The 12,925-nt window shown below is 36.8% G+C and overlaps 1 long non-coding RNA gene across 1 annotated transcript in view; it reads left to right on the forward strand.

Annotated features, from left to right (window-relative positions):
* The window catches only part of LOC146436268 (uncharacterized), a 58,597-nt gene that overhangs the window by 24,904 nt on the left and 20,768 nt on the right, over nucleotides 1–12,925 (forward strand). The window contains exons 4-5 of the long non-coding RNA XR_014852602.1: nucleotides 2,458–2,540; nucleotides 12,385–12,504. This is a non-coding gene — a long non-coding RNA (uncharacterized LOC146436268). The remainder of the gene's footprint in view (nucleotides 1–2,457; nucleotides 2,541–12,384; nucleotides 12,505–12,925) is intronic.

Raw genomic sequence — 12,925 nt, forward strand, 5'->3', positions numbered from 1 at the left:
TAGGCTGAAAGGATGCCTCTCTAACTGTGACTGAGAGAAGAAAAACAAGAATATGTTTCAAAAACATACTGAATTGGTTAGCCATATATTTTCAGTGCATTTCATTTGTTTTTACAGACAGAGAACAAAAAACTTCTTTCACACCTGAATATTCAGCTCTGGGATTTAAAGACTGTAAGTGTAAAAATGTCAAGAAATGGAAAAATAGAGTATTTTGGTGAATTTACTTTTTCACCACAGTCTTCCTCATCACAACTGTTTTTCAAGATATCAGACATCATGCTGTCCCTGTTACATTTGACACTGAATGCAAGTATAAAGAATGCTACACTGGGACTGGGACTCCATCAGCTTAGTCTGTTATTTTCTTTAATATACTGCCCCAAAATAGTGTTTTGAAACATCTTTGTGCTGAAGCATAAAACAATAATTCAATTCCTTTTTATTTACTCTTTCTGTCAAGTGATAATATTTAGTTAATCTATGGTCAAAACATGTATAGAATTAACAACTTTGCTTCACACAAAATCCTAGAAAAAGGGGGTGAGGAACAGAGAGCAGCAAAACTGGGCAGAATGCTATGGAAATGTGATTACTAGGATCTCAAGGGAATTCAAGGACCACTTTGACCAGTGTAGGAATGTTTTATATCCCGAGTATATTCTTATGCTCCACCTCACTTCTTTCCTTTATGATTCCTTGCATGTAGACTCATTGCAACTTACGTTAAAGTTTACTGCAAGCTGTCTGGGATACGGAATGTATCTTCCTGTGTGCTCCCTCAGTTAAAACACTTAGCAAAAAGAAGTGAGTTATGTATACAGAAAAGGGCCTATACCTATATAGAAAGCGCCAAACGGTGAAGCTACCCCTATTTAAATTCTGGGCAGGTTCTGTTTCACATCTGGATTAAAACTACATCGTTCATGGCTTGATATGAGGGTCAGCTGGTGGTGGTCAGCAGGAGAAAATACAGTGTAATGGTAATGAGAGAATGCTCCTCGGAAAACCAGTAAAGCAATCCTGCTGCTGCCACCTTCCCACCTTGTTATTGGAAGGAATGGGTAATGTAGATGTGGCCTTTCCCATTGCCACAGGAGCTGAGGTTACATTATCCATCATCCTCAGGTCTGTCATAGTATTTCAGGTTTACTATTTTGTCTTAAGAATACCAAGTGATGGTGTTTGGTTTTGGAAAAGTCAGCATAGTTTTCAATGAATGTCACAAATTCTTGCTTACCTCTTGGAAGCTAATCTTACCCAGGATCATGTGGCCTCCTGTGAGTTAAAGGTTTTGAAAGAACCACATATTGGACAGGGTGGTGCCAAAACTGCAGCCTGAATTTAGTCTTTGGTTTTCATTTGTGTCCCTGAACTATGAGAACATTGTTTTCTGTAAATGTCAAGAAAGAAAAAACCCAAGTTCATTGCTGCAGTTTTACATTACTGCTAGCTTTACTATGGATACTACTTTACTTGAATACTTTGCATCCAAGGCATTGTGAGGCCATGCACCATTGAATACATTGGAATTATTCTAAGAACTGTAAATGGGCTTCTTTCTAAGCATTGTAGGCAGGAATCTATTTGGGGAAAAATATTTAGTGCTATGGTTTTTCAACTGTTAAGTAGCCCATTAAACTGCAAAATAATTACCACCTATTTTCTAATGGAGACAGACATCCTTATTATTATTATTATTATTATTATTATTAGAAGCATCTATTACATTTAATACTAACTGGCAGTCTCAAAAGATGCCTCAGATGACATGATGGTAGACATTTAATTTTAAGACTACCCTTATATCATACCTCTTTGAAATCTGGTGTAATAGTGGGTTTTTTCCCAAGCTGTTTACTGTCATGATTTAAATAATTTGTCGATGCACTTTAATGTGAGCTATTTTCATATTGTCAGTGAACAGTTTGCAATTCTCATGAAGCAAGTAATCAAATATGATTTTGGAATAATAATTGACTTTAGCTTAGTTTCTAGTAGCTCATTATTTATGTTTGATATTTAAAACTTAGACTGTTTGGATTGCATATTCATGAAGTTAGGCCTATTTTAGTTCCCACTCAGAGGCGCTAACAAAATAGTCCTGATATGATCTCTTAACCTCCTGACTCCTGAAAAAAAAGGAGTAAGCAGTCCCTTTGGGACATTTCACCTCCAAAAAAGTAAGACATATAGAATCCTTTTTAATTTTTTTTCCACAGAAGTTGTTTATTTCATGTGCATTGATGGGTAATTTCTGACTTGTACCAGAATTAGTTCAGCTACCTTTCTCTTTAAAAAGCACATGAGCTTGTAGCTGAAAAGGTTTATGTAGTTTGTAAATTTCTTCTATGAAATAAATCTGTGAAATGATCAGTCAACCACTGTATATTGTCAAAAGTCTCGCAATCCAGCACTCAGCACTTCGTACATACAGAATTCTTCTGTGCTCCATAGGTGACAGTGCCTGAGGAGGTACATTAAGGGAAACGAAGGCTCCCTTCCTCATTGCTAATGTCTTTGGCTGCAGACACCACAAGGTAAGATGCCTTAACATGGTCTGAGACACAGTGTGGCAGTTGTGTATTTTTATGTAAGACTGTTTATTTTTTTAAAGCCCAAAGGAAAGGAGATATAGGTTTCCTGTATTCCATAAATACAGCTAGGTCCCTGGATAGTATAACCTTGTGGTTGTCCAAGAGGAAATTCCATGTAACTTTATGTGATTATTAGACTCTGTCTCTCAGCTTGTTTCCATCATCTCCTGAATGACTGTTAGGAGAAAAGTGAAAGGTTAAAGAGAAGTTAGGGCTTGGTCTCAGTGTGTAGTGAATGCTTCACGTATCCCCCCACTTCCCCCAGAGAAGTTAATGAAAAGTAAATTTCAGCTTTTCGCAGCAGCTGCTTTGCACCTACGAAGGTCAGTTGTGTCTGTATCAGTAACATTTCACTCCACTCCCTGTGGTCTTCATGAAATGGTGAAAAGAAGTTAAAACAGGTCTAATGGAGATACATGGGGATGTAGGTGAAAGGCTTCCATTGAACACTACGCTGCTAAGGGAAATAGTCTGGGTGATTCAGCATCAAGCACTCTTTCCTCTAAATAAATGTAAGCCAATATTCCGGCAGACCACATCAGGAAAAGAATCTACAAGCAGGTTTGCATTTATACAGAGGTATCAGTGAATATCTTTATCAGTGAGAACAAGAAAAGGTCTGGTTGTTAGTTTTTGAAAATAAATGAGTCTGAACCTCAATACATAGCCTAAAAGCTAATCTAGGTAAACTAATTCTGTATTCATAAACTTCCTCTCCTTATTTGAAAACTACACAGTATTCTTCATGCCTCATTGTGCCCATGGTTTGGGGCTGCAACTTTTAGCTTACTAGTTTTATTTTGGAGCAGTTGTCAAGACACTACCTCTAGACTGTATTTAGAGACAGTGAGAAATTTTCATCCTACTGAAGTCACGGGAAGTTCTGCCATAAAGCTGGTCAGGTTTTATATTAAGTGTTTTGACCATCTTAACGTTGGCACACAGCGAATCACAATCATCAACCCTATGAAGTGTATTTACTCTATTTCCACAGAACAACTTGGATGAATATGCAACAAAATTTTATAGGTACTCAGCATTCAAGTAATTGACACTCAATCTATTACATCTGTCAAATGTTTAAATCTGTATCTATAACAAATTTTCTGGTAGCATTTAGCATGCTGTTTTTTTCAAAATAGTAAAAAAATTGTGGTTTTCCTTCCAATGTAACATGCAAATTACCGTTTAGATATAGATTATATCATGCAGCGATTGCTCATACTTTTTGAAGAGAAGAAAACATAGGATAAGACAATTGAACTCATTAAGATGAAAGTAATTCTCCATTTTACAAGTGAACAAATGGGCATATTCAAAATAATAATTTACCACAGAACTCCAGAACCCCTAAACAATTAAGTATACTTGCTAAATGCTAAACCAGATGTTTTAAAAAACAAGTGCATTAATTCAGGGAAGACCTGGATTTCTTTGAGGAATTTCACTCCTAGATATTGTTTAAATATAAAAAATGTCCATTACTTGTATGTTAGATTTTGCAGCATTAGCCAAATAATTTATAAATCAAACAAAAAGCAAGATTTTAACACAGGAAGAAAAACATTGCCTCTGTTTTCAAGGCAAATATAGTATTTACTGAAAATACATTTAAATTATATACTAGAAGAGCTTGTAGCTGGAATTTCACTTCAAAACTTATCTGCACAGAGCACATTATACTTAGGCAAGTGACTCGAAATAAATATACTATGGTTACCATTAAACATTTCCATTTGCCAACAGTTACCACATGAAACATCTGAGATCACGATTGTTTCCCTGCAATTAGAATGGGACATATATTTGTGATAATTTTGTGGTAACCAGTGAGAATGTCTTTGCGTATGATTTCCCCAGTACTTGAACACATATTTTGGAAGAAACAAAATAAAAACAGGAACAATGCTTGAAATTTGATTGGAATAAGCAATCATCCCACAAATCTAACATGTACCTTTAGCAGATGGCTAGCAAAAATATAGAGGTGAAGACATTTTTTATCTTTAGATATTCACTTCAGCTTCTATATAGAGAACTAGAAATGAATATACCCAAGCCAATCAAAACTAGAAGGCAAATTTTGAAAAACATTGGTGGAAAAATCACACACCCTGTAATCCCAAGGGATACTTCCAGGAGAACACGGTGATAAATTCCCTCATGGATTAAAGTGTGTCAAGTAGGTCCAGCAAAGGAATGCTAAATACCTGCAGCGCATGCTACCCCTACTTCACCACCAGGGAGTGACTGTCCCATTGCACTTAACGACAATTTTCAGGTGCATTTAGCAAAGATTTGTGCCCTTAGTGGCTGCATTTATTATGAGAAACAGCTCTTTTCTCTGAATTAATTTCTTTGACTCAAAATATTGCTTTAGGCAATGAGCTGCTCTTTCCAGGTTATGCTTTCATAAGGAAATGAAAAACAGGTCATGTTGTAATGAAAAGAGGTTTCTGATGTTTTCGTCTTCTGGTGTCTCAGAAATAGGTATAGATGAAAAAACAGGAAAAAAATATTTCGTCCAAGGGGTGAGCAGATTTGTTCAATCTCAACCAATTCAACAGTTCCTCATTCTTCCTCTTTCCTATGATTTCCAGTGGTTTCAGATGATTCTAAGTTTTGTTTTCCATCAGTACAAACTTAAAAGGTACACTGTACCAAATTCTCAGTACAAGTCATACCAATTACAAGAAATTGTTTTTATTTGCTATTTTACTCTGAAATTTACCTAAATTTCAAGTATAAATGTATAAAACTGTAATTACATGACAAAAATTACCACATCAGAAGGTAATGGTCATATGGATAAAATGTATTGAACCTTCATAAAAAGAAAAGAAATGTATAGCTATAGATTCCACTCTTGGTCTAAAGGACTTGGTAACCACTAAATTCAGTATTGCAGTACTGAATCTACAACAGAGGTCCAGTATACTCAGTTGGATACTGTGCTTCTGTTGAGGGAGTGACAAAAATAAATTTATAAAGTGATGCTTGTCACACTAGATTCTCCTGTTAAAACCATGAGATGTGCTCTGAAGAGCCCGAGGCATAACAAGGTGGGGAGCTGAAGCTGTACCAAGTATGTACATGCATCCTCCCAACACTGTGTCCTGCTTGGGAGTGCTGTCTTGTGCTGAACCATTCCATCAGACATTTTTAGATCTCACCCAAAGGATTTTAAAAATATGGGCCACTCCAGGAAATCCTTATGGCTGAAATTACTTTGAAAGAAGTCTGAAAATTTTACTAGCTAATGTTGTGAAGTATTGGCTCTTGCTAAAGTTCAGTCACTTGGTAGGTGTATAAGAACAGATGAACAAAGTACACAGAGGAAGGATTAATACTCAGCTGTGATTGTCTGTGATTGTCATCTCCTGAGGATGTGAACTAGAGTCTCTTTCTCAAGGTGGTTGCTGTTTATTATAGAAACATAAATGAAAACTGCCTGGAAGCCATAGGGGCTAAGTTTCATGATCATATTATTTTGCAGACCTTCAGTGGATGTAGGACCTCCTGCCAGTTTTGTTCAAACCAATAATGAACTATAACTGATGTAAAATATCAGATTTATTTTCACCAATAGATTTATTATTCTTGCATTCTGTAATTTTCTATTTATCTCCCAAGATAAAATATGTAAGAATGAAATAACCACTCCTTTAACTCTAGTGCCAAGAAATGTCATCTGTACATTCAACGAAGTGGCATCCTGTGCCTCCACAGGTTTACTGAATTATTTTGCAGTGTTCATTGCTTTTATTGAAAATTAGTCAGATGGGTGTCATTAGTTTCACATAGCTTTCAATTAAGCATGTATGTCTCACCCACGTATACTGCAATTCAGAATTTGTATTCCTTCTAGGAAACTCAACACAAAGGGGATATCTATTGTTTTAAAGTCTTGCCTTAACCTTTAAAAATTAGCTTTGTAAAAACAACCTTGCATGATCTGAATCCATGTTTCAATATATTGGATGCAAGATATTGAAATACATCTATACATATATATACCCATATATATGTAAGAATCATCACCCCTCAGGCAAGTTGGGAATTTTTACACTTTCCTTTGGTAATTCTTTGCAGGCTGTATTCCAGAGAAGATTCCTTGCACATGTTTCACTTACATCAGACCAAATGTATTTAACTGGGTCTTTGAATACATTGGAAATACAATGAAATCAGCCTCTTTAGTACTGCTGCTGAAAGACATCATAATAAGTGTGATGTATAAAAACACATAGCAGACTTTGCATGAAACTCTCTCCGTCTCTAAAATCCACAGCCAAACACCTCTGTTCTGTTTGACGTGTCTTAGCTTTTTCTTCTGGAAATTTTAAACCAGGTACAAGAAACTCTTCAAAGAACATGGCCTCACTATAATGAATATATATAAGTAAAAATATGTCTGCTCTCTGAATAACCTGTGGAGCAGGTGTGATTTACTTTTCTACTGTAGCAGCTATGAGCCCTGTCAAGTCAACACAACAAAAATATGAAAGAATAATAGATGTCCCATTTATTTCTCATCCTAATATTGCACTGGATTTATTCCTTTCCATGGGCTTGATTTATAAATTTAACAAAAAAAATTAAACTCCAAAAATACTCCTCTGCATGATTTCAGGTGGGTAGTTAGATTTCTTTTAATAAATATTACTGAAAAATACAGGCTTCATAGTAAAACAGTGTGGAGATATGAGTAGAATATACAAGCATATTGAATTTTAAAAAAGTTTGGACAGGCCTGCTAAGTACAAATCTAGTTATGACATCACTGCAGTGATGGATAACAAGCTAATAATTAAAAAATAGCAAATTATCTGTTAAAGTATCCTTATTTTCTCTATTATTAAAAATAATTTCAGAGTATTGAATGTGAAAGGAGAAACCTTGGTACTTAGCCCAGAAAATATGTCTGCAGAGCAAAAATACTTCAAGGCCTTAGTACTGGTTGTCTGCAATAGGAGGAGATTCCCTCCCTCTCTTAGAGCAGCCCAGCGGATCAGAGATCCATACTGTGGAGAGAAACTCACACATATGCCAGCTGTTTCTGTACAGTCCTTGCTGTAAAAAAACCTAAAGTTCTAATTTTCCACTGCGGAAGCTCTAAAGCAGAATAATGTCCATCCCTTTTGGCTGGACATTTCAGATATCTGCTCTCCAGCAAAGTCTTGACTAGAATTGTGTTGGACCATGTCATCTGACAGGTTGTGTTCTGCATGTTCTGAAGTCTTTGCATTTTGTAGATGCCTAACACAGTTGCTTTGCCAACTAATCATCTTCCCTAAAAAGTTTCAATTAAGTTTTATAAAGCCTTTATAAAAATGATGGTTTGCAGAGAATTCAAATGAACCTTCCAAAAGCAAAAGTGTTGCAATCAAAACTTTGAGAAAATTGTTTTAATTTTTTTTCCCTTTAAAAAGTATTTAAAACTTTACTACCAGTGTTTGGTCAGAAAAAATAGCTAACTGTAAAACCATCTTTTCATTTTAGGGGAAGACTGGTTTTAAATTAAAATGATAAACATACATCTGGGCGTTCACTTAGGAGTAATTTCATGTGACCAGAATGACTGCTGCCTTTAAAGGCAGCCTGAGAAAGACATTTAGTCAAAGCTTGTGGCTTGTCCCATGAAGAATATATTACCTTCTTGTTTAAATTGAAACACACATTTTGAGTCTTTTTCTAGTCACATGTTCTGCCTGACTTCCTGAATATTTCTTTACGCATTGTTCACTTGGTGTGAAGCTGAACTGCAGTCCACTGCCTGTGGACGCTGCAATACAACTGGGTATTACCTAACAAAAGTAGTTGGAGATATGTCCCACCTTTTGCTGTTCAAAGAAAACTAAATTCAGTCATCCTCTCTTTACCTTCCCACACGTTATCAAGAGCCACTGGGAGAGACTTCTTCTGACTCCTAAGTGGAGAATCTGTCTCACATGGCTTCCATGTGGCGCAGTGCTTTCTTTTGTGTTCCCTGGGATCTTTCCTGGAGAGCCAGTGGTCATGGTGCTATCTCTTGTTTGCCTTCATGGTCAAAGAACACTGGTTGATCCAGGTTTGCAGATAAAAGTAACATCTTTTACTAGATTAAATGTTATAGCTGGGTAAAGCAAACAGGCTTTCAAGCATATAAAATCTTCTTCAGGCTAGAGAGACATAAGATTGTCCATATTTTCTAGCTATTTGTCAAAAGATATTAGCTCTATCTGCAAATTTTACATGATCTGGATGTCGAACAGTTACAAAGATTTCACAGTCACCACTCTTGGAATACCTTGTTTTATCATTTACTTTAAATCAAAGTGAATTCCAGTCAAGTAAAATATAAATAAAAGCATTCATTTTTAATATCCAGAATTAATAATGCAATTGTCAATATTTTATATAGTACATATGACATGGGAATATTTTCTGTGTTGCAGCTGTAAATATCTGCTCCCTAGACATAATGATTCAGTAGAAGGTAAGCAATTAATTTAAGAATAACTCCCATACCAGTACAGACAGCTGGAAAGCAGCTCTGCTGAGAAGGATCTGGGGATCCTGATGGACAAGTGGTCCATGAGTCAGCAGTGCCCTTGTGGCCAAGAATGCCAATGGAATCCTGGGCTGCATTGGGAAGAGCATGGCCAGAAGGTCAACGAGGTGATCCTGCCCCTCTGCTGAGCCCTGGTGAGGCCTGACCTGGAGTGCTGTGTCCAGTTCTGGGCTCCTCAGTACCAGAGAGACATGGAGCTCCTGGAGAGGATTTAGTGAAAAGCTACAGAGTTGATTAGGGGCCTGGAACATCTCTCTCACAAGGAAAGGCCTTGGAGAGACCTGAGGAGAGACCTGAGCCCATTCAGCCTTGAGAAGAGACAACTGAGAAGAGAATTAATCATATCAATGTATACAAATATCTTAAAGGCAAGTGGATGGGGCCAGACTCTTTTCAGTAGTGGCAGGGACAGGACAAAGGTCAACAGGCACAAATGAAACACAGAAGGTTCCACTCAAGTATGAGGAAAAGGTTTTTTTCTTCGAGGGTGAAAGAGCTCTGAAGCACTGGAACAGGCTGCATGGAGAGGTTGTGGAAATATTCTATGGAAATACTCAAAACCCAGCCTGCACTCAATCCTGTACAGCCTGTTCTGGGTGAACCTGCCTTAGCAGGGTGGTTGGACTAGGTGATCTCCAGAGGTCCCTTCCTATCCCAAGCATTCTGTGGATCTGTACGATTTTGTGATTCTGTAATTACTTCTAGTTTTCTAATCACTGCCCAGTCACTACAGCCTATCTAAGGTCTCTGAATGAAAAGCTAAACCCAGCTCTTGACTGGAAGTTCCCCAGAACTTGGTAGTGTCAAATCTGAATTTTTTCAGGCTTATCTGTAATTTTATGCTCACTTTACTGCATTTTAAGCATTTTGTATCATAACTAGACACGTACCTTGAGACGTTCTTAGCAGCCAATGCTAGAAAATGCATACTGCAGTGCTCATTTTTTCTGTTCAGTGGTGTAAACCTTCAGTTAGAAACTAATAAACTATTACTTTATATATGACATTTTAAAGTACTTGGTGTTTACAACATAGTACTTGTATATATTTATGTAATAGAGTTTTATTAGGGAACTCTATGCACTTTATGGCAGGCATTGTTGTAGGTATATATGGTAGAATTAAAAAAGAATTAAACAGTATGTCCTTGTTTCAAAGGACAATAACAGCTTCAGATTTCAGGAGTATGGACATCATGCTGAGAAATATTAAGGGTCATCCTAACCAAACCTTTTGCTAAAATGTATGGCTAATACAGACTTACTTACCAGCTTGAAGCCAATTGCAAGAAGTTGAAATTATTCTTTTTCACTTTCTCAGGTAAAAAGTCAAGAAGAACCATAGTTTTTTTGATTGATTTTTAGTTTAGGATATCTATTTCTCAATTCCCATCCACATTCCTTACAGTATAGTGAGGTACAAAGACTTACAGTGGCTTGTATAGGCCTCCATGGAACTTCTGGATATCCATAGATATTCTTTGCTCTGCATCTTAGTTAAAAAGAGGAAGAACATGATTTCATTGTAGCTGATCAGGAACTGTCTATGCTAAAACTCCTTTATTTAATCCAGCCACAAAATGACTGAAAGGAAGTATGTTCTTTAAAACACAAAGTGCTTTAACAGTGTGGACTGTAAATTGATACAAACCACTCCTAAGTATGTGTTTTCCTTTCTTGTTCTTACTAATTTAATTTTTAAAATTATGGTGGTGGGATTCAGTAATGTACTTCTTCATCCTTGTGAGTCTATGGCACTTTGAGTGGCTCAGATTTTTATAAACAATTGCCATTCAAAAACCACTTGAAAGGTTAGGTTCCTGCAAAAGACTTCATCTTGAAAAGAGTTTTAAAACAAGAAAAATAATATCACCTCATAGCAATAATTCATCTTTTAAAATACAAGACATTTCAAGTTATTGAGCACACAAAATTATAATCTTTAACTATTTTAACTAGTCATTCCTTCCTGCCTTCTTTCCTTCCTTTCTCATATTTTGGAAACCGACTAACATTCTTCCTAAAAAATTACCTAAAAACTGTTCTTGGCTAGCTATTATGTGTGCCGAGGTTTTGATACTGAGAGCATGTTAATGGCCAGATTATAAGCCCTTGAGAATTAGAATTCAGAAGACAAACATTAACAGACCCTTAACTGCAGTAGCACAAACCAAGATGCTATAAATTACAGGGTGGTAGTGTTAAAAGCACTGACTTCCTGGTGTCTGGCACCCAAAACCTTTTCATTTGCGTGTATATCAGGCTGCGGAGAGGTTGCCACTTGCCACTTGGCCAGTATTCAGCTGGCAGAGATATTTGTTTAAAGTTCAGGCCAGTCGATGGCTCAGGCCTGCAACTAAATATTTTGTTGTTATGCCATGAGAAATATTTACCCTTCTCTGTTTTTTTCTCTTTCTTTCGCTCGTTCACTCTTCTACCCAGGTTTTCTGTGTGACATAGTACTTGCCAGTTTTTGCCACTATATATATTAACAATTCTGGCCCAGTATCTTGATGAGCTAATTTCCATCTTCATAAGTGAACATACAGCCGGGATAGCTTAATGGATTCCTCATGGATCATAGGCAGTACTTGTGGTATGCCTTCCTTTTCATGGGCTGTGTTTGATGGCAAAGTCAAAGAGTAATTTGAACACAGGTATCTCACAAACTTTGTAGTTATTGCCTTCATTTAAGGTGAAAGCCAGGAATTTATATGTCCTCTGTTGACCAAGAGCTACAATGTGACACAATTCTCAGCCCATGTAGAACTGTGACAAGTTTAGCATCTCTGTTCGCACATGCTGCTGCTGATCATGAGAGCAGCAAAGCTTTTGGATATAGTCAGCCAATCCAAGTACAAGGCATTTAGCATGTTCTTGCCAAAGAAGTAAACAAGGGGCCTTCCCTCTATGCTTAGCTCTGCCTTATGTGAACTTTCATATAAATGAAATTATTGTCTGCATTCTGAACTGAAATTCATCACACTTAGTATGGTTGTTTCCTGGTCTGATATAATTTGGTTGCTTATCACTAAGGGACACACTCTTCAAATTAATTGAATTGAACTAGGCAGTATTAAAACAGGAAATGCTTGAATGAGTCATAAACAATTTCTTCCGCTTTGCTCTTGTACTTATTTATTCCTTCCATTGCACCTGAAGTGCAAGAAAAGAGTTGTGATATGTATTAACTCTTTCTAGTGAAGAACAACTGCCCAATTCTTGTCATTTCTAGTGTGCTGAAGCCTCTTCCTTCAAGAAACATCTCATGTCTACTGAGCTGACATTGGCAAGTGCTATTCAGTCTCTTGAGAACTGGATGAAAACACTCCACCAGACAGAGAACTTGTCTAAGGTAAGGTTGTTTTTTGTAAAGGGTTTGGGAATGACGCCTTCATAGTTTGATCAAATCCCCAGGATCAAGAGTTCAACAAAAGATGGCGCAATGTGTCAGCAGCTCCTTCCTTGCCCCTGTTTTATTGCTTTGTTATTATCCTCTGGTTGTCTGTTTGACTCTGAAACCATTCATTAGTAACAACTGAGTATGGCCACTGCAAAATGAAGTGTCCTTTGGAAGCTTCCAAAGAGATAAAGGGGCAATCACCTTTTTACTCTGCATGTTCTCATACAGCTGCACCCACTCTTTTTTTATTTGCAAGTATGCTGGGCAAAATAAACTGGACTAAGGGCGAAAAGTACCTTTTTTAAAAAAAGAAATTTGTGCAGAATTCTCTGTTAATTTGAGAGGGATGAGTAAATATTAATATGGATAAAAA

The sequence above is a fragment of the Lichenostomus cassidix genome, chromosome 5 (assembly GCF_008360975.1).
Source record: "Lichenostomus cassidix isolate B80296 chromosome 5, HeHo_3.0, whole genome shotgun sequence".
In the NCBI taxonomy this organism is placed as follows: Eukaryota; Metazoa; Chordata; class Aves; order Passeriformes; family Meliphagidae; genus Lichenostomus; species Lichenostomus cassidix.